We start from the raw sequence: 21,970 nt of genomic DNA on the forward strand, positions 1-21,970 counted from the left end.
CCATGAACTTTGTTCATGCCCATGGGAACTTTGTGAATCTTAATTACAGAAACCTTTCAAAAAAATAATTATCCCCTTGTACAATTCCATTGTATTATAAAAATAATGTGCCAAGGTTTGCCTTTAGGATGTTTACATTTCCTTGATGGTTTGTACGGTGCAGGACAGAAACTTTGGCTGTAGTGCGTGATTTTACATTTTTTGCTGGAACGTCAAATGGTTCTGATTCTTTTTGCAATGTCTTAGTATACAAATTTTTTATTTTTCCTAATTTTGGTAGAAATTTTCAAGTATTATAAGTATGGTGAATGTTCAGATTATTACAGACTGTTCTGTTTTAGACAGATTCTGTTTTTGATGCATAGTTTGCTTGTTTTGATGAAACTATCAATTTATATTAGTGGATTAAGCCATTAAAAAGTTATATTACAGTAAAAACAATGCAAAAATAAAATATGAATTGGTTTGCAACAGTACTTAGAGTAGTGATTTGCTTTATTATACTAACGGATCTTACCGAGTTTTCTGTTGAAGTTTTGTGTGGATGAAGTGTTCGATGATCGAGAAGGTCTCGATGTGAGAAGAAGGAAGAGAGGCAAGAGCTCAAGCTTGGGGATGCCCGAGGCACCCCAAGTAAATATTCAAGGAGACTCAAGCGTCTAAGCTTGGGGATGCTGGGGAGGCATCCCCTCTTTCTTCAACAAGTATCGGTATGTTTTCGGATTCGTTTTGTTCATGCGATATGTGCAATCATGGAGCGTATTTTGCATTTAGTTTTCATTTTTCTTTTATGCACCATGCTGGTATGAGATAGTCCTTGGTTGATTTATAGAATGCTCTTTGCACTTCACTTCTATCTTTTGAGTACGGCTTTATAGAATGCTTCATGTGCTTCACTTATATCATTTGAAGTTTGGATTGCATGTTTCTCTTTACATAGACAACCGCCATTTGTAGAATGCTCTTTTGCTTCACTTATACTTGTTAGAGCGTGGGCATATCTTTTGTAGAAAGAATTAAACTCTCTTGCTTCACTTATATCTATTTAGAGAGATGACAGGAACTGGTCATTCACATGGTTAGTCATAAAATCCTACATAAACTTGTAGATCACTGAATATGATATGTTTGATTCCTTGCAATAGTTTTGCGATATAAAGACGGTGATATTAGAGTCATGCTAGTGGGTAGTTGTGGATTGTAGAAATACTTGTGTTGAGGTTTGTGATTCCCGTAGCATGCACGTATGGTGAACCGTTATGTGATGAAGTCAGAGCATGATTTATTTATTGATTGTCTTCCTTATGAGTGGCGGTCGGGGACGAGCGATGGTCTTTCCCTACCAATCTATCCCCCTAGGAGCATGCGCGTAGTACTTTGTTTCGATGAATAAAAGATTTTTGCAATAAGTATGTCAGTTCTTTATGACTAATGTTGAGTCCATGGATTATACGCACTCTCACCCTTCCATCATTGCTAGCCTCTCTAGTACCGTGCAACTTTCGCCGGTACCATAAACCCACCATATACCTTCCTCAAAACATCCACCATACCTACCTATCATGGCATTTCCATAGCCATTCCGAGATATATTGCCATGCAACTTCCATCATCATCATATACATGACTTGAGCATTCATTGCCATATTGCTTTGCCTGATCGTAAGATAGCTAGCATGATGTTTTCATGGCTTGTCCGTTTTTTGATGTCATTGCTACGCTAGATCATTGCACATCCCGGTACACCGCCGGAGGCATTCATATAGAGTCATATCTTTGTTCTAGATATCGAGTTGTAAGTAAATAAAAGTGTGATGATCATCATTATTAGAGCATTGCCCCTGTGAGGAAAGGATGATGGAGACTATGATTCCCCCACAAGTCGGGATGAGACTCCGGACGAAAAAAATAAAAAAATAAAAAAAAGAGAAAGGCCAAAAAAAAGAGAAGGCCCAAAAAAGAGAAAAAAAGAAAACAAAAAAATGAGAGAAAAAGAGAGAAGGGGCAATGTTACTATCCTTTTACCACACTTGTGCTTCAAAGTAGCACCATGATCTTCATATAGAGAGTCTCTTGAGTTATCACTTTCATATACTAGTGGGAATTTTCATTATAGAACTTGGCTTGTATATTCCAACAATGGGCCTCCTCAAGTGCCCTAGGTCTTCGTGAGCAAGCAAGTTGGATGCACACCCACTTAGTTTTTTTTGTTGAGCTTTCATACATTTATAGCTCCAGTGCATCCGTTGCATGGCAATCCCTACTCACTCACATCGATATCTATTGATGGGCATCTCCATAGCCCGTTGATATGCCTAGTTGATGTGAGACTATCTTCTCGTTTTTTGTCTTCTCCACATAACCCCCACCATCATATTCTATTCCACCTATAGTGCTATGTCCATGGCTCATGCTCATGTATTGTGTGAAAGTTGAAAAGGTTTGAGAATGTCAAAAGTATGAAACAATTGCTTGGCTTGTCATCGGGGTTGTGCATGATGTGAATATTTTGTGTGGTGAAGATGGAGCATAGCCAGACTATATGATTTTGTAGGGATAACTTTCTTTGGCCATGTTATTTTGAAAAGACATGATTGCTTTATCAGTAGGCTTGAAGTATTATTGTTTTTATGTCAAATGATAGACTATTGCTTTGAATCACTCGTATCTTAATATTCATGCCATGATTAGACATATGATCAAGATTATGCTAGGTAGCATTCCACATCAAAAACTATTCTTTCTTATCATTTACCTACTCGAGGACGAGCAGGAATTAAGCTTGGGGATGCTGATACGTCTCCGTCGTATCTATAATTTTTGATTGTTCCATGCCAATATTATTCAACTTTCATATACTTTTGGCAACTTTTTATACTATTTTTGGGACTAACATATTGATTCAGTGCCCAGTGCCAGTTCCTGTTTGTTGCATGTTTTTTGTTTCGCAGAATATCCATATCAAACGGAGTCCAAACGGAATAAAAACTGGCGGAGATTTTTTTGGAATATATATGATTTTTGGGAAGAAGAATCCACGCGAGACGATGCTCGAGGGGCCCACGAGGTAGGGGGGCGCGCCCCAGGGTGTCAGGCGCGCCCCTGACCCTCGTGGCCACCCCATAAGGCGGTTGATGCCCTTCTTTCGCCGCAAGAAAGCTAATGTCCGGATAGAGATCGTGTTAAAATTTCAGCCCAATCGGAGTTACGGATCTCCGGGAATATAAGAAACGGTGAAAGGGAAGAATCTGAGAACGCAAAACCAGAGAGAAACAAAGAGACAGATCCACCCCTCCCGTGCCATGGAGGCCATGGACCAGAGGGGAAACCCTTCTCCCATCTAGGGATGAGGTCAAGGAAGAAGAAGAAGAAGGAGGGGGGCTCTCTCCCCCTCGCTTCCGGTGGCACCGGAACGCCACCGAGGGCCATCATCATCACCGCAATCTACACCAATACCTCCGCCATCTTCACCAACATCTCCATCACCTTTCCCCCTTTATCTACAGTGGTCCACTCTCCCGCAACCTGATGTACCCTCTACTTGAACATGGTGCTTTATGCTTCATATTATTATCCAATGATGTGTTGCCATCCTATGATGTCTGAGTAGATTTTCGTTGTCCTATCGGTGGTTAATGAATTGCTATGATTGATTTAATTTGCTTGTGGTTATGTTGTTGTCCTTTGGTGCCCATCATATGATTGCGCGCGTGGATCACACCCTAGGGGTTAGTTTGTATGTTGATAGGACTATGTATTGGAGGGCAAGAGTGACAGAAGCTTCAACCTAGCATAGAAATTGATGCATACGGGATTGAAGGGGGACCAATATATCTTAATGCTATGGTTGGGTTTTACCTTAATGAACATTAGTAGTTGCGGATGCTTGCTAATAGTTCCAATCATAAGTGGATAGAATTCCAAGTCAGGGATGACATGCTAGCAGTGGCCTCTCCCACATAATACTTGCTATCGGTCTAGTAAAGTAGTCAATTGCTTAGGGGCAATTCCGTAACTCCTACCACCACTTTTCCACACTCGCTATATTTACTTTATTGTTTCTTTATCTAAACAGCCCCTAGTTTTTATTTACGTAACCTTTATTATCTTGCAAACCTATCCAGCAACACCTACAAAGTACTTCTAGTTTCATACTTGTTCTAGGTAAAGCGAACGTCAAGTGTGCGTAGAGTTGTATCGGTGGTCGATAGAACTTGAGGGAATATTTGTTCTACCTTTAGCTACCCGTTGGGTTCGACGCTCTTACTTATCGAAAACTGTTGCGATCCCCTATACTTGTGGGTTATCAGTCACCGATCCAATGCCTACGAACTTTTCCATATTGTTTTTGCTAAGTTACTACTGCTATCATCACTGTTACACTTGCTACAAAATTACTGCTATCACTGTTTTTGTTATTATTGTTGTTGTCACTACTATCAAAACTATCAAACTACTTTGCTACTGATCACTTTGCTGCAGATAATTAATCTCCAGGTGTGGTTGAATTGACAACTCAGCTGCTAATACCTTCAAATATTCTTTGGCTCCCCTTGTGTCGAATCTATAAATTTGGGTTGAATACTCTACCCCCGAAAACTATTGCGACCCCCTATACTTGTGAGTTATCAATTAGCATAGGCAAGTAAGATGCGGATGGCAAGTCTAGCAACGGGGGCATATGTCTCACCACAGTCCATACCTTCGACTTCATTGTAGCCTTGGGCAACAAGACATACTTTGTTGCGAACGACTTGTCCATCTTCATCTTGCTTGTTGAGAAACACCCATTTGGTACCGATGATGTTGTGGTTTTTGTCGGGCTTCTCAACCAATGTCCACACTTGGTTCCTCTCAAAGTTGTGTAGCTCTTCATGCATGGCATTTATCCAATCTGGATCTTCCAATGCTTCTTCAACCTTCATAGTTTCAATGCTAGAGATGAATGAATAATGTTCACAAAAAGTTGCTAAACAAGTTTTAGAGCGAGTTATTCTCCCGGTTTGGATATCATTGAAGATTTTCTTGACGGGATGGTCTCTTGTGACTCTTGCTCAGACTTGTGAGAGCTTTTGTTTGGGTTGGGGTGGAACATCTTCTTCACCATCTTGTTCTTCCTCTTGGCCTTCTTTGTTCTTGATGTTGTCTTTCTCTTGTCGAGGTGGAGAAGGAGGTTGATGAGGTTCATCTTGGTGTACTTCCTCATTTTCTTCATCTTGGCATGTCCCACTCATGGATGCCTCCGTGTCCACTCTTGGTTCACCTTGTCATGAGGTAGAGGCTTCCACTTGGACAGACGAGGTACTCTCCTTCACCTTCGTTGGATGAATCTTGCCAATAGACAAGTCTTGGATTTCTTCCGAAGGGTCTTTTTCTCCTACATCAATTGGCAATTGCTCTACTTGCGAGCCGTTAGATTCATCAAACTTCGCATCTACCATCTCTTCAACCTTTCAGGTGAAATTGTTGTAGACACGGTAAGTGTGAGAGTTTGAACCATAACCAAGTAGGAAACCCTCATGAGATTTAGGAGAAAATTTAGAACAATGATGCTTATCAAGAATATAGCACTTTGAGCCGAATACTTGAAAGTATCCAACTTGGGGTTTGTTATCGGTGAGAAGCTCGTATGCCGTCTTGCCGAGTAGCTTGTGAAGATACAAGCGATTTGTTGCATGACAAGTTGTCTCAACCGCATCCGCCCAGAAGTGTTTTGGCGTCTTGTACTCATCAAGCATCTCTCTCGCCATCTCAGTAAGAGTCGGTTCTTTCTCTCAACAACTCTATTTTGTTGAGGTGTGTACGTAGCCGAGAACTCGTGTGAAATCCCTTCTTCGTCAAGAAAGGCATCCACATTTGCGTTCTTGAACTCCATTCCGTTGTCGCTGTGAACCTTCTTGATCTTCACTTCAAATTGATTTTGGGCCTTTCTAGCGAAGTTCTTGAAGATATTTTGGACCTGTGATGTATCATCAAGAAAGAACACCCACATAAATCTTGAAAAATCATCGACTATGACTAGACCAAATGAGTTTCCAACGAGACTTTTATATTCATTGGGACCAAAGAGATTCATATGAAGTAGCTCGAGCGGTCTTCTCTGGTCATGATGTTCTTCACGGGGTGACTTCCTCCAACTTGTTTTCCTGCTTGACAAGCACTGCACAATCTATCCTTGTCAAATATAACATCTTTCACTCCAAGGATATGATCACCTTTAATAAGCTTATCAAGATTTTGCATGCCCACATGACATAACCTTCTATGCCACAACCAACCTTTAGAAGATTTAGTAATTAAGCAAGTTCTAGGTTGAGCCTTTTTAGTGAAATCAATAATGTATAGATCACCTCTACGTATACCGGTAAAGACCATTTTATTATTATCTCTACGAAACACTTGGCAATCTACTTCAGTAAATAGGACATTGAAACCAAAGTCAGCAAGTCTAGATACGAAAAGTAGATTATAGCCAAGGGATTCAACGAGCATAACATTTTGTATGGAGCTATCATGTGAGATGGCCACCTTACCAAGGCCAACCACCTTACCCTTTGAGTTATCACCAAAGGTGACATACTTTCAAGGGTCATCGTTTTCAGCTAGCTCATGAAACATATCTTTGTCTCTGTTCATGTGATCGGTACATCCACTATCAAGAACCCATTCCTTTCCTCCAGCCATGTAGCCGCTAAGATTAGCCATAAGACCAAAATGTCTCATAGACTCATCGAGATCAAAGTCACTATCATCATCCTCATCATAGTATCCATGTTCAACATCGTCTTGTGATTGATCAATTCCTAGAGAGAGTGATTCATTAGATAAGTGATCATCACAATGTTCATCTTTATGGATTCTAATGGCTTCGGAGATGATATTGCTAATGATTCCAACATCTCCTTTGGCACGCATGAGGTTAGTAAGCTCAAATAGACAATCACCAAACTTAGGATCATTGGAATTCATCTTACTCAAAGCAATAGACTTGTGAAGAATCTCATCTAAGTTTTGCACAATCAAGAGTAGGCAAGCAACCGACCAAATTTCTAGGCAAACCTCTAGTAATAAGATTGACAGTTCTAAGGTTGCGGATCATGTTAATAGACTCATCAAGGGTAGGATGCAAAGGATCAACATGGGGTGCACAAGGGCTAGTGATGTACTTGTTCAAATGATATTCATTGAAAATCTCAAGCATCTCATTTTTCCACTCATGAAAGAACTCTCCATCAAATATAGGCACTCTACGTCTAAGACTCCCCAACATAGACTCATCCATCTTCCTCCAATGGTGATTAAACCAAAGCAATGGAGACCAATGCTCTGATACCAATTGTAGGATCGAGAAGAGGTGTCTAGAGGGGGTGATTAGACCCTCAACAAAGAAAAATAGCATTTTTTTAATTCTTTAAGTTAAGGTGGAGTTTTAGCACAAGTTTAAACATTTCAAGCAAGCATGGCAAGAGTATATGTGCAGCGAAAAGTAAAGCATGCTACTTGCAAGAAAGTAAAGGGATGGGGTTGGAGTGTGCAAACGCAATTGGAGACACGGAGATTTTTGGCGTGGTTCCGATAGGTGGTGCTATCGTACATCCACGTTGATGGAGACTTCAACCCACGAAGGGTAACAGTTGCGCAAGTCCACGGAGGGCTCCACCCATGAAAGGTCCACGAAGAAGCAACCTTGTCTATCCCACCATGGTCGTCGCCCACGAAGGACTTGCCTCACTTGGGTATATCTTCACGAAGTAGGCGATCTCCTTGCCCTTACAAACTCCTTGGTTCAACTCCACAATATTGACGGAGGCTCCCAAGTGACACCTAACCAATCTAGGAGACACCACTCTCTAAAAGGTAATAGATGGTGTGTTGATGATGAACTCCTTGATCTTGTGCTTCAAGCGATAGTCTCCCCAACACTCAACTCTCTCTCTCTCTCTCTCTCAGATTTGGATTTGGTGGAAAGATGATTTGAGTGGAAAGCAACTTGGGGAAGGCTAGAGATCAAGATTCTTGTGGTTGGAATGGAATATCTTGGTCTCAACACATGAGTAGGTGGTTCTCTCTCAGAAAATGAATGCTAGAAGTGTAGGCACGTTCCGATGGCTCTCCTTACGAATGGAGGATGGGTGGAGGGGTATATATAGCCTCCACACAAAATCTAGCCGTTACACACAATTCAACAAACTCGGTGGGACTGAATCGAGAAACTCGGTCAGACCGATTTGGTTCAAAATATGAATGTTAGGATTTTTGGTGGGACCGATATGATCAACTCAGTGGGACCGATGTGCTAGGGTCAGGGTAAAACCTCAACTCGGTTTGACCGATTACACAAACTCGGTGGGACCGATTTTGGTAATAAGCAAAGCAGAGAGTTGGTCAAGCAAACTCGGTGGGACCGATTGCATATCTCTGCGGGACTGAGATAATTGCAATAGGCAACAGAGAGTTTGCAAGCCCATCTCAGTGAGACTGAGATCCCATCGGTGAGATCGGATTGATTAGGGTTTCTGGCAGTCTCTATGTCAAATGAACTCGGTGGCGCCGGATAGATCAAATCGGTGGGGCCGAGTTTGACTTTAGGTTTAGGACATATGCGCGAAAAAATGATTATGTGGCTACACAGACGCCTCGATTTTTGGGAGGTCCATTAAAGATAAAGATCTGTTGAGATGTTCTGGGCTTCGTGCGAAGTTATTGCGAGATGATGTCATGGTGGGTTAACACAATTCTACGTCATGGCGGGTTACAATGAATTGGTAAAGAATTGACGATGGAAGATTATACCAAGTCATGTACTGAAGATTGATGTGAACAAGTTCAAATTAACCAGGGGCCTAATGTTGGGGATATAACTACTGGGTATGACCCGCCCAGGAGGGGCCGGGTCATGCCACTAGCGGCTTAAGATGAAGAGGCCCAAGAAGATGTGAAGACGGCGGTTCATAGAGCAAGCTTATTGAAGGCCCAAGACTCGGGGACGACTTGAGGCCCACAGGTGTGAGCCGCCATATGTTTGACTTGTATTGTAAGGAAAGCTTAGTTAGATACCAAGTCGGACACGTCTTGTATGAGCCGACCGGGACTTTGTAAGCCGCCGGGCATCAACCTGTATATAAAGGGGTGACCCGGCGGCGGGTTAACTCAAGAAACAACTGATCGAGAACTAGGTCAGGCGTATCCGCTCCCTGGTAATCGAAACCCAATCAATACAACCTAAAGTAGGAGCCGGCTTTTACCTCATTGAGAGGGGCCGAACCTAGGTAACTCTTTGTGTCCCTTGTCCCGTTTAACCCCTTTAATCTAACCTAGCTGTGATGGCTCCACACCTAAGTCCTTTTGCTAGGGCATCTGTCGTGTTTAGTCCACGACAGGATCACAATAGTTTCCGAGGGTAGTATTTCACCCAAGTTTATTGATTCGACACAAGGGGAGCCAAAGAATATTTGTAAGTATTAGCAGTTGAGTTGTTAATTCAACCACACCTGAAGAACTAAATATCTATAACAAAGTGTTTAGTAGCACAGTAGTATGATAGTTTGATAGCAGTGCTAAATAGCAATAGTAACGGTAACAGTAGCAGTTTTGTAGCAATTGTAACAACAACATCAACAAAAGTAACTTAGCAAAGATCAATATGCAAGAAATGTATGCATTGGATCAATGATGTATATTTACGCTAGATGACATTCATCATGTAATAGTCACAACCTAGAGGGACACACAATAGCTCCAATTCATCAATGTAATGTACGCATGTATTTCGTATGTACTCATACATGCTTATAATAAGAACTTGCATGACATCTTTTGTCCGACCCTCCCGTGGCAGCGGGGTCCGTAAGGAAATCTAAGGGATATTAAGGCCTCCTTTTAATAGAGAACCGGAACAAAGCATTAACACATATTGAATACATGAACTCCTCAAACTACGGTAATCACCAGAAAGAATCTCAATTATTGTCACCTTGGGGTATGTGAATCATAACACATAATAGGTGCATACAACTTGCAAGATCGGATCAATAACTCAAATATATCCATGAAAACACAAAGGGTTTATATCTGAAATCATGGCACTCAGGCCCCAGTGACAAGCATTAAGCATAGCAGAGTCATAGAAATATCAATCTCAGAACATAGTGGATACTAGAGATCAAGCCCTAACAAAATTGACTCAATTACATGACAAATCTCATATAACCCATCACCATCCAGCAAGCCTACGAAGGAATTACTCACTCCCGGTGGTGAGCATCATGGAATTGTTGATGGGGGATGGTTGATGATAACGATGACGTCGAATCCCCCTCTCGGGAGCCCCGAGTGGACTCCAAATCAGCCCTCCCAATGAAGAACAGGAGGTGGCGGCGGCTCCATATCGTAAAATGCGATGATTCTTTCTCTGTGATTTTTTCTCCATGAATAGGTATATATGGAGTTTAATTAGGGTTACCAGAGGCCCGAGGGCCACACAAGTCTAGGGGCACGCCCTGGGGGTGGTCGCGCCCCTGGGCTTATGGCTCCTGGGTGGCTCCTGATGACCCACAAGTGTAGGGGATCTATCGTAGCCTTTTCGATAAGTAAGAGTGTCGAACCCAACGAGGAGCAGAAGGAAATGATAAGCAGTTTTCAGTAAGGTATTCTCTGCAAGCACTGAAATTATCAGTAACATATAGTTTTGTGATAAGGTAATTTGTAACGAGTAGCAAGAAATAAAAGTAAATAAGGTGCAGCAAGATGGCCCAATCCTTTTTGTAGCAAAGGACAAGCCTGGACAAACTCTTATATGAAGGAAAGCGCTCTCGAGGACACATGGGAATTATCGTCAAGCTAGTTTTCATCATGTTCATATGATTCGCATTCGGTACTTTGATAATTTGATATGTGGGTGGACCGGTGCTTGGTACTGTCCTTACTTGGACAAGCATCCCACTTATGATCAACCCCTATTGCAAGCATCCGCAGCTACAACAGAAGTATTAAGGTAAACCTAACCATAGCATGAAACATATGGATCCAAATCAGCCCCTTACGAAGCAACGCATAAATTAGGGTTTAAGCTTCTGTCACTCTAGCAACACATCATCTACTTATTACTTCCCAATGCCTCCCTCTAGGCCCAAACAATGCTGAAGTGTCATGTAGTCGACGTTCACATGACACCACTAGAGGGATGACAACATACATCTCATCAAAATATCAAACGAATACCAAATTCACATGACTACTTATAGCAAGACTTCTCCCATGTCCTTAGGAACAAACACAACTACTCACAAAGCATATTCATGTTCATAATCAGAGGGGTATTAATATGCATAATGGATCTGAACATATGATCTTCCACCAAGTAGACCAACTAGCATCAACTACAAGGAGTAATCAACACTATTAGAAACCCACAGGTACCAATCTGAGGTTTGGATACAAAGATTGGATACAAGAGATGAACTAGGGTTTGAGATGAGATGGTGCTGGTGAAGATGTTGATGGAGATTGACCCCCTCCCGACGAGAGGATCGTTGGTGATGATTTCCCCCTCCCGAAGGGAAGTTTCCCCGGCAGAACAGCTCTACCGGAGCCCTAGATTGGTTCCGCCAAGGTTTCGCCTCGTGGCGGCGGAGTTTCTTCCCGAAAGCTTGCTTATGATTTTTTTCCTCGACAAAAGACTCCATATAGCCAAAGATGGGCATCGGAGGGCCACCAGGGGGCCCACGAGGCAGGGGGCGCGCCCAGGGGGGTAGGGCACGCCCCCACCCTCGTGGACGGTGGGTGACCCCCCTCTGGTACTTGTTTCGCCCAATATCTTTTATATATTCTAAAACGTGCTCCTGTGAAGTTTCAGGACTTTTGGAGATGTGCAGAATAGGTCTCTAATATTTGCTCCTTTTCCAGCCTAGAATTCCAGCTGCCGGCATTCCCCCTCTTCATGTAAACCTTGTAAAATAAGAGAGAATAGGCATAAGTATTGTTATATAATGTGTAATAACAGCCCATAATGCAATAAATATCGATATAAACGCATGATGCAAAATGGACGTATCAACTCCCCCAAGCTTAGACCTCGCTTGTCCTCAAGCGAAAGCCGAGATCGAAAAATATGTCCACATATTTAGAGATAGAGGTGTCGATAAAATAAAATACGGACATGAGGGCACCATGATCATTCTTAGGACAGCAATATATATATGTATGTATGTATATATATATAGTCATATGATCTCTTATGCTAAAGCAATTCAATCACAATTTCAAGTATGAATCATAAACTTCATTGAGAACCAACAAACTCTAATCTCAGTCATTGAGGAAATTGCAATTTATCATAACATAGGAAAGAGTCAGTATAAGAGCTTTTCAGCAAGTCCACACACTCAACCATCTTTTAGTCTTTCATAATTGCTAACACTCACGCAATATTTATGGGTATGAAGTTTTAATCGGACACAGAGAAAGATAGGGGCTTATAGTTTTGCCTCCCAACGTTTTACCTCAAGGGTAATGTAAACAATAATAGTTCATGAAAACTCACATCCAATTAGCTATATATATCAGGATCTTTCCCACACATTGTGCTTGCCAAAGGATAAAATGTAAAAAGGAAAGGTGAAAATCACCATGACTCTTTGCATGAAGTATAAGACAAGAATAAAAGATAGGCCCTTCGCAGAGGGAAGCAGAGGTTGTCATGCACTTTTATGGTTGGATGCACGAAATCTTAATGCAAAAGAACGTCACTTTATATTGCCACTTGTGATGTGGACCTTTATTATGCTATCCGTCGCTTTTATTTTTTCCACATCACAAGATCGTATAAAGCTTATTTTCTCCACATTAATAGATCATACATATTTAGAGAGCAATTTTTTATTGCGTGCACCGATCACAACTTACTTGAAGGATCTTACTCAACCCATAGGTAGGTATGGTGGACTATCATGGCAAAAATGGGTTTAGGGATGTTTGGAAGCACAAGTAGTATCTCTACTTGGTGCAAAGAAATTCTCTAGCATGAGAGGGAAAGGCAAGCTCAACATTTGGATGATCCATGACAATATAATTTATCTCAGATGTAAGAAAAACATAACCCATTATGTTGTCTTCCTTGTCCAACGTCAACTCTTTAGCATGTCATATTTTAATGAGTGCTCACAATTATAAAAGATGTCCAAGATAGTATATTTATATGTGAAAACCTCTCTTTCTTTATTACTTCCTATTAATTGCAACGATGACCAAAACTATGTTTGTCAACTCTCAACAACTTTTATTCATCATACTCTCTATATGTGAGCTCATTACTCTCCATAAGATCCATATGATCTCTTTATTTCTTTTTATTTCTTCTCTTTTTTATTCCCTCAAGATCATAGCAAAATAATCAAGCCCTTGACTCAACTAATCTTTATTATATATAGCTCACGGACTCGATTACATAGGAAGATCATAGAGCAAAACTCACAACTAGATTATACTAAAACTTTATTCTACTAGATCAAGATATTATCAAGAGGATCGAACTAAGAAAAACGGTAAAGATAAAAGTGATGGTGATACGATACCGGGGCACTCCCCCAAGCTTGACAGTTGCTAAGGGGAGTGCCCATACCCATGTGATTATAACTCTTTTGTCGGTGAAGGAGATGGAGTTGTTGATGATGTAGGCTTTTCGTCCCTCTCCCAAGGCATAGGCTCACCATCATAGAAGGATGGTCGAGTCTCTGGGATCCTTCAATCTGCAGCCAAACTCATCCTCTTGAATCTATATTCATACTCACGGTTTTGATTTTGCAGGTCATAGATCCGGGCTTGGAGGTGCTCGATTTTCTCATGAAGCTTGAAGATGGCCTCCCCAATGTCCTTGGCGTCCATCTTGTGGTTGTTGGTGAACTCCGTGATCATTATGTGATTGGAGTCGAGTCCACGCTCCACCATCTCCTGACACTTGAAAACTTATTGCTCCATTACCTTGATCCTTGTCTCCACGCTTCCGGTCCTCCTCAGTCCCTCAACATCGTGGATGTGCAACAACCCCTCATGCATCTCAATGGTTTGAGGGTGTTGCAGCACCTCCGCGAGGTAGGGGTTGATGACCTTCTCAAAGAACTTGTCCTTGGGGGTATTTGAAGACGACATGGCGACCTAAATCTGTCAGAAAAACAGCTCGAAACAAGGACAAGAGATATTTGCGTGATACGGTGGTCAAAACCTTCGGGAGATTATATAGTGAATTTTTACTGACCAAAAGAAGTATCGTGCAAGAAAACAGAGTCCGGAAAGCACACGAGGTGCCCATGAGGCAGGGGGCGCGCCCTCCACCCTCGTGGAAGCCCCATATCCTTTCCGGTCTGCTTCTTATTTTCCTATTTTCTTAAATATTCCAAAACGGAGAAAAATTGCCATTAGAACTGTTTTGGAGTTGGTTTACTTACCGTACCACATACCTATTCCTTTTCGGAGTCTGAAACGTTCCGAAAAGTGTCCCTTATGTATTCCTCCGGGGTTATGGTTTGAATAATATTGGTTTCAACATTTATAGGATTACCTGAGATATAATGTTTGATTCTTTGACCGTTCACCACCTTCGGATTTGTGCCTTCGAAGTTGTTGATTTTTATGGCACCGGAATGGTAGACCTCCTCGATAACATAAGGACCTTTCCATTTAGAGAGCAGTTTGCCTGCAAAAAATCTTAAACGAGAGTTGTATAGCAATACATAATCACCTACATTAAACTCACGCTTTTGTATCCTTTTGTCATGCCATCTTTTAACTTTTTCTTTAAATTGTTTGGCATTCTCATGGGCCTGGGTTCTCCATTCATCAAGTGAGCTAATGTCAAATAGCCTCTTCTCACCGGCAAGTTTAAAGTCATAGTTGAGATCTTTAATAGCCCAATATGCCTTATGTTCTAATTCAAGAGGTAAGTGACATGCTTTACCATAAACCATTTTATACGGAGACATACCCATAGGATTTTTATATGCAGTTATATAAGCCCATAATGCATCATCAAGTTTCTTGGACCAATTCTTTCTAGATCTATTAACATTATTTTGCAAAATTAATTTATGCTCTCTATTACTTAATTCTACTTGGCCACTAGACTGTGGATGATATGGAGATGCAATTCTACGATTAACATCATACTTAGCAAGCATTTTATGAAAGGCACCATGAATGAAATGTGAACCACCATCGGTCATTAAATATCTAGGGACTCCAAACCTCAGAAAAATAACTTCTTTAAGCATCTTAATAGAGGTGTTATGATCAGCACTACTAGTTGGAATAGCTTCTACCCACTTAGTAACATAATCAACAGCAACTAAAATATGTGTATACCCATTAGAGGAAGGAAAATGTCCCATATAATCAAAGCCCCAAACATCATATGGTTCAATAACAAGTGAATAATTCATAGGCATTTCTTGACGTCTACTAATATTACCAATTCTTTGACATTCATCACAAGACAAGACAAATTTACGGGCATCCTTGAAGAGAGTAGGCCAATAAAAACCGGGTTGCAATACCTTGCGTGCAGTTCTATCTCCAGCATGGTGTCCTCCATAAGCTTCGGAGTGACACTTACGTAGGATCTGTTCCTGTTCATGCTTAGGTATACAACGTCTAATAACACCATCTACTCCTTCTTTATAAAGGTGCGGGTCATCCCAGAAGTAATGTCTTAAATCATAGAAAAACTTTTTCTTTTGCTGGTATGTGAAACTAGGTGGTATAAATTTAGCAACAATGTAATTAGCATAATCAGCATACCATGGAGCAGTACGAGAAGCATTTATGACAGCTAATTGTTCATCAGGAAAGCTATCATCAATAGGTAGTGGGTCATCAAGAACATTCTCTAACCTAGACAAGTTGTCTGCAACGGGATTCTCAGCTCCCTTTCTATCAATAATATGCAAATCAAATTCTTGTAGCAGGAGAACCCATCTAATAAGTCTAGGTTTAGCATCTTTATTTTCCATAAGATATTTAATAGCAGCATGATCAGTGTGAATAGTTACTTTAGAATCAACAATATAAGGTCTGAACTCATCACAAGCAAATACAACTGCTAAGAGTTCCTTTTCAGTAGTAGCATAATTTCTCTGGGCATTGTCTAGAGTTTTACTAGCATATTGGATAACATTTAATTTTTTATCAACTCTTTGTCCTAGAATAGCACCTACAGCATAATCACTAGCATCACACATGATTTCAAAGGGTAAATTCCAATTGTGTGGCTGAACAATAGGTGCAGAAACCAAAGCTTTCTTAAGTATTTCAAATGCTTCTACACAATCATCATCAAATACAAAATGAATATCTTTTTGTAATAGGTTAGTCAGAGGCCGGGAAATTTTTGAGAAGCCCTTAATGAACCTCCAATAAAAACCGGCATGACCAAGGAAACTTCTGATACCTTTGATGTCCTTAGGACACGGCATCTTTCCAATAGCATCAACTTTAGCTTTGTCAACTTCAATACCTCTTTCAGAAATTTTATGACCCAAGACAATACCTTCATTACCATAAAGTGGCACTTCTCCCAATTCAAGACAAGGTTAGTTTCTTCACATCTCTGCAAAACTCGATCAAGGTTGCTCAAGTAATCATCAAAAGAGGATCCATAAACAGAGAAATCATCCATGAAAACTTCACAAATCTTTTCACAAAAGTCAGAGAATATAGCCATCATGCATCTTTGAAAGGTAGCAGGTGCATTACATAAACCAAAAGGCATACGTCTATAAGCAAAGGTACCGAAAGGGCAAGTAAAAGTAGTCTTTTCTTGATCATCAGCTAACACAGGTATTTGAGAGAAACCAGAGTAACCATCTAGAAAGCAAAAATGTGTATCTTTGGATAATCTCTCTAGCATTTGATCAATGAAAGGCAAAGGGTAATGATCTTTTTAGTAGCTTTATTTAATTTGCAGAAATCAATCACCATCCTATAGCCTGTAATAATTCTTTGCGGAATTAATTCATCTTTATCATTAGGAACAATAGTAATACCTCCTTTCTTAGGGACACAATGTACAGGGCTTACCCACTGACTATCCAGCAACGAGATAAATTATACCTGCTTCAAGGAGCTTTAATATTTCCTTTCTTACCACTTCTTTCATCTTAGGATTTAGCCGTCATTGGTGATCAATAACTGGTTTGGCGTCTTTCTCCAAGTTTATTTTGTGTTGACATAGAGTGGGACTAATGCCCTTAAGATCATCAAGAGTATATCCAATAGCAGCACAGTGCTTCTTCAGAGTTTTCAATAATTTCTCTTCTTCATGCTCTGAAAGGTTAGCACTAATAATAACAGGATGTATCTTTTTTCATCAAGATAAGCATATCTAAGAGTATCAGGCAATGGTTTAAGCTCAAACACGGGATCACCCTTGGGTGGAAGAGGATCCCCTAGGATTTCAACAGGCAAGTTGTGTTTCAGAATAGGTCCCAGTTTAAAGAATACTTCAACTATTTCCCTTCTTTCATTCATGAACATATCATTTTCATGGTCTAGCAAATATTGTTCTAAAGGATCAGTAGGAGGCACGGCAATAGAAGCAAGACCAATAATTCCATCTTTACTAGGCAGTTCTTTATCATGGGGTTGTCTACGAAATTTAGCAAAATTAAACTCATGAGACATATTCCCTAAACCAACAGAAACAATATCCTTATTGCAGTCTATCTTAGCATTACCAGTATTCAAGAAGGGTCTACCAAATATAATGGGATAAAAGTCATCTTGTGGGGAACCAAGAACAAGAAAATCAGCAGGATATTTAACTTTCCCACACAAGACTTCAACATCTCTATCAATCCCAACTGGTGAAATAGTATCTCTATTAGCAAGCTTAATTGTAACATCAATTTCTTCTATCTCAGCAGGTGTTATATCATGCATAATTTCTTTGTATAAGGAATGAGGTATTGCACTTGCACTAGCACCCATATCACATAAGCCATGATAGCAATGATCTCCTATTCTAACAGAAATAATATGCATGCCTACAATAGGTCTATGTTTATTTTTAGCATCAGGTCTAGCAATTCTAGCAGCTTCATTGCAGAAGTAAATAACATGCCCATCAATATTATCGGCCAAGAGATCTTTAACCATAGCAATTCTACGTTCAACTTTAATTTTCTCAGGGGGTTTAGGTGTCTTAATATTACTTTTGTTAACCACAGTTGAAGCTTTAGCATGATCCTTTATTCTAACAGGGAAAGGTGGTTTCTCTATATAAGCAGCAGGAACAATAGGATCATCATAAGTGATAGTCTTTTCTTCAACTTTAATAGGTGCAACTACTTTTAATTCAATGGGGCGATTATATTTAAACCACTTCTCCTTTGGGAGATCAACATGAGTAGCAAAGGATACATAGAAAGGAGCTACTATCTCAGAGTCAAGTCCATATTTAGTGCTAAATTCACGGAAAACATCAGTATCCATAAAAGATTTAACACAATCAAACTTAGGTGTTATACCTGACTCCTTACCTTCGTCAAGGTACCAATCTTCAGAGTTGCGTTTAATTCTTTCCAATAAATCCCATTGAATTCAATAGTCTTCATCATAAAAGATCCAGTACAAGAAGTATCGAGCATGGAGCGATTACTGAGAGAAAGCCAAGCATAAAAATTTTGAATGATCATTTCTTTTGAGAGCTCATGATTGGGGCATGAATATAACATTGACTTAAGCCTCCCCCAAGCTTGAGAGATGCTTTCTTCTTCGCAAGGCCAAAAATTATATATATAATTACGATCACGATGAACAAGATGCATAGGATAAAACTTCTGATGAAATTCCAATTTCAATCGCTTGTAGTCCCATGATCTCATATCATCACATAGCCTATACCATGTCAATGCCTCTCCCTTCAAAGATAAAGGGAAGACTGTAAGTGCATCTAGTGCCACCCCTAGTTGGTTTTGGAGTATTGACGACAAACCTAGTTGAGGGACTAATGTGTTTGTGAGAATTGCAGGATAACACAGGTAGAAGTCCCTCATTGATTCAGTTTTACTACCAGAGATGACCCCTAAAAATGTATGAAGACATTGAAGCCAAAGGTGGTATATGAAGATATTCACATTGAAGACTATGACAAAACAAGACACGTTATGAAGCCTATGGAGCTCGAAGACTTAGATCTTTCGTAGTTCTTTTTCTTTTGTGTTGAGTCATAGGAACCACCGCACTGTTAAGTGGGGTCCAGGAGAACCAGTCAGAATGACTGAAGTGATGCCTAAACCAAAAACCTATGTCTTCGAGTGAAGACAATGAGAGCGAATCTTGTCCAGAGCCGGAAAAGTCAGCTTTGCTTGTAGCCCAAGTAAAGTTGCCATGAGAGTTTGAAATCTGACCGTTGAGACACGTGTCAGTTCCTTAGTGACCCAGGGTCATTTCGGACAAATCAGGTCAGGTTGCCAAGTGTCTATAAATAGCCCACCCCCTACAACCATAAACGGTTGGCTGCTCAGATTTCAGTGCACGGCTTTTGTCGTTTGAGAGCAACCCACCTCGAAGCCTTTCAGAGAAAATTCCTAGCGAGGAGAAAAGCCCTAACCACCCAGAGCCAGAGAACATTGGGCATCACTTAAGTCTTCTTGTATGTGTGATCTGAAGACTTATTACACTTGAGCACTGTGAATCCTCCAGACGGTTAGGCGTCGCGTTCAGAGCATCCAAGAGACATTGTGGATTGCCAGTGAACGAAGTCTGTGAAGGTTTGGGAGTCTACCTTGAAGACTTACCAGAGTGATTGGGTGAGGACTATGTGACCTTAGCTCAAGGAGAATACGGTGAGGACTTGGTGTCCTGAGCTGCGTGTTCAGGACTGGGTGTCCGGGACTGTGTGTCCTAAGGTTTAAATACCTAGCCGCTCCAACCAGATGTACAGTTGTCACAGCAACTGGAACTGGTCCAACACATCATTGTCTTCAACGAGTCACTGGTTTCATCTTCACTTCCTTTTTCTTACTGTTACTCATTGTGAAGCCATTGCATGCTTGCTCTATCTTTTGTCTTCACAACGTGAATGTATGATCTGTTTGGCTTCATAACTTCTTCCCACCTGATCCTTATTACACTGCACCTGTTTGTCATTGCGCTTTCACTTTATTGAATACTTGACCATGGCTGGCCTAGTGTAATCTAACTTCCGCTGCATAGTAATAGGCATAATCTTCACTGTTTGTCTTCATAACTCCCACGTTTTGAAGACTTTCATAAAAATCGCTTATTCACCCCCCCCCCCTCTAGTCGATATAATGCACTTTCAATTGGTATCAGAGCAAGGTGCTCCCTTGTTCTGTGTGATTCGGTTTAATCACCTGGAGTTTTAGCTATGTCGACTGCAGGGATAATCAAAGTCTCCGCTGCGTGCCCCGTCTTCGATGGAACTGAATATCCCTACTGGAACAATAAGATGCGCATGCATCTTGAAGCCATTGACATCGACCTATGGTATGTCATCGAGAACGGTGTTCCCAAGGCTGGAGAAGGTGTCACTACTGCTGATGTCAAGAAGTTCACTCAACTGGACTCTACTGCCAAAAATATCATCTGTGGTCATCTGACAAAAGGACAGTATGGCCGTGTGAGTGCCTTGAAGACATCCAAGCTGGTCTGGGACTGGCTCTCCAAGGTCAATGAAGGCATCTCAACCCAGAGAGATCAAAGAATCAGTGTTCTTCGCAACCTCTTCAACCGCTTCAAGCGAAATGACAATGAGAATGTCCAGCACACATTTGATCGGCTCACTGACATCACAAATGAGCTTCAAGCCCTCGGCGCCACTGAGATCACCAAACATGAAATCGTCAAGACGCTGCTGAGATCACTTGATAGTTCGTTTGACATCCTAGCCCTGATGATACAAGAACGTCCTGATTTCAAGACACTCGATCCGTCTGACATACTTGAGAGGCTCAACACACATGAGTTTCAGCTTTCTGAGAAAAGAGATATCTACGGTCCAAACTATGGGCAAACTCGTGCCTTGAAGGCAAAAGCTGTTTCCTCATCTGAAGAAGAATCTGACAGCAGTTCTGATGATCCTGAAGATATTGGAAGGGAACTTGCAATGCTAGTGAAGAAGTTCCAAAAATTCACCAAGAAGAAAGGCTTCAAAAAATCTTCACGATCAAGCTCAAGGAATGATGAAGCTTCTGCTCATGACTACAAGAAGAAAACATGTCACAAGTGCAAGAAAACTGGACACTTCATCTCTGAGTGTCCACAGTGGGACAATGAGAACAGAAGGAAGAAGAAGAGCAAGGAATATGATTCTGACGACAAGAAGAAGAAGAAATACTCAAAGTCTTCTTCCAAGTCTTCCTCAAAGTCTTCATCACACAAGAAGAGCTCATCTGGCAAGGCACGTGCGTTTGTTGGCAAGGAAATGGATTCAGAGGAGGAGTCCGCTTCTGAAGAGGCAGAGGTGGAGTCTGAGGAGGAGTCTGATTCTGGCATTGCGAGTCTGGCTACAGCATACGTCGCCAAGTCCATCTTCAACACTGAAGACAATGACTTCATCACCGACACCGATGCAAATGACAAGAATGACTCCACTCCTACCTACTGCTTCATGGCACGCGGTGCCAAGGTAATCACACGCACTACTCGCTATCAAACATCAAGTGACGATGACTCTGACTGTGATTCAAAACCCAGCTACAAAACACTTGCTAAAATTGCAACTGAACAACAGAAAGCTATGGAACATATTCAAAAACTGTTAGACAGAAGCGATGATCTGTTGGGTGCTGAAATGACTCGATCTGAATCCTTAATTGAAGACATAAAAAATCTTCACGTTAAGTATCAGGAACTTGAAGATCGTCTTGATACTCTCTCAACAACTCATGAAAAGCTTTCCTATGATTATCTTCAAAGGAAGCAAGAACTTGAGAAGTTGAGAGCGGCTCATGAAGAT

The sequence above is a fragment of the Triticum dicoccoides genome, chromosome 4A (assembly GCF_002162155.2).
Source record: "Triticum dicoccoides isolate Atlit2015 ecotype Zavitan chromosome 4A, WEW_v2.0, whole genome shotgun sequence".
Lineage (NCBI taxonomy): Eukaryota > Viridiplantae > Streptophyta > Magnoliopsida > Poales > Poaceae > Triticum > Triticum dicoccoides.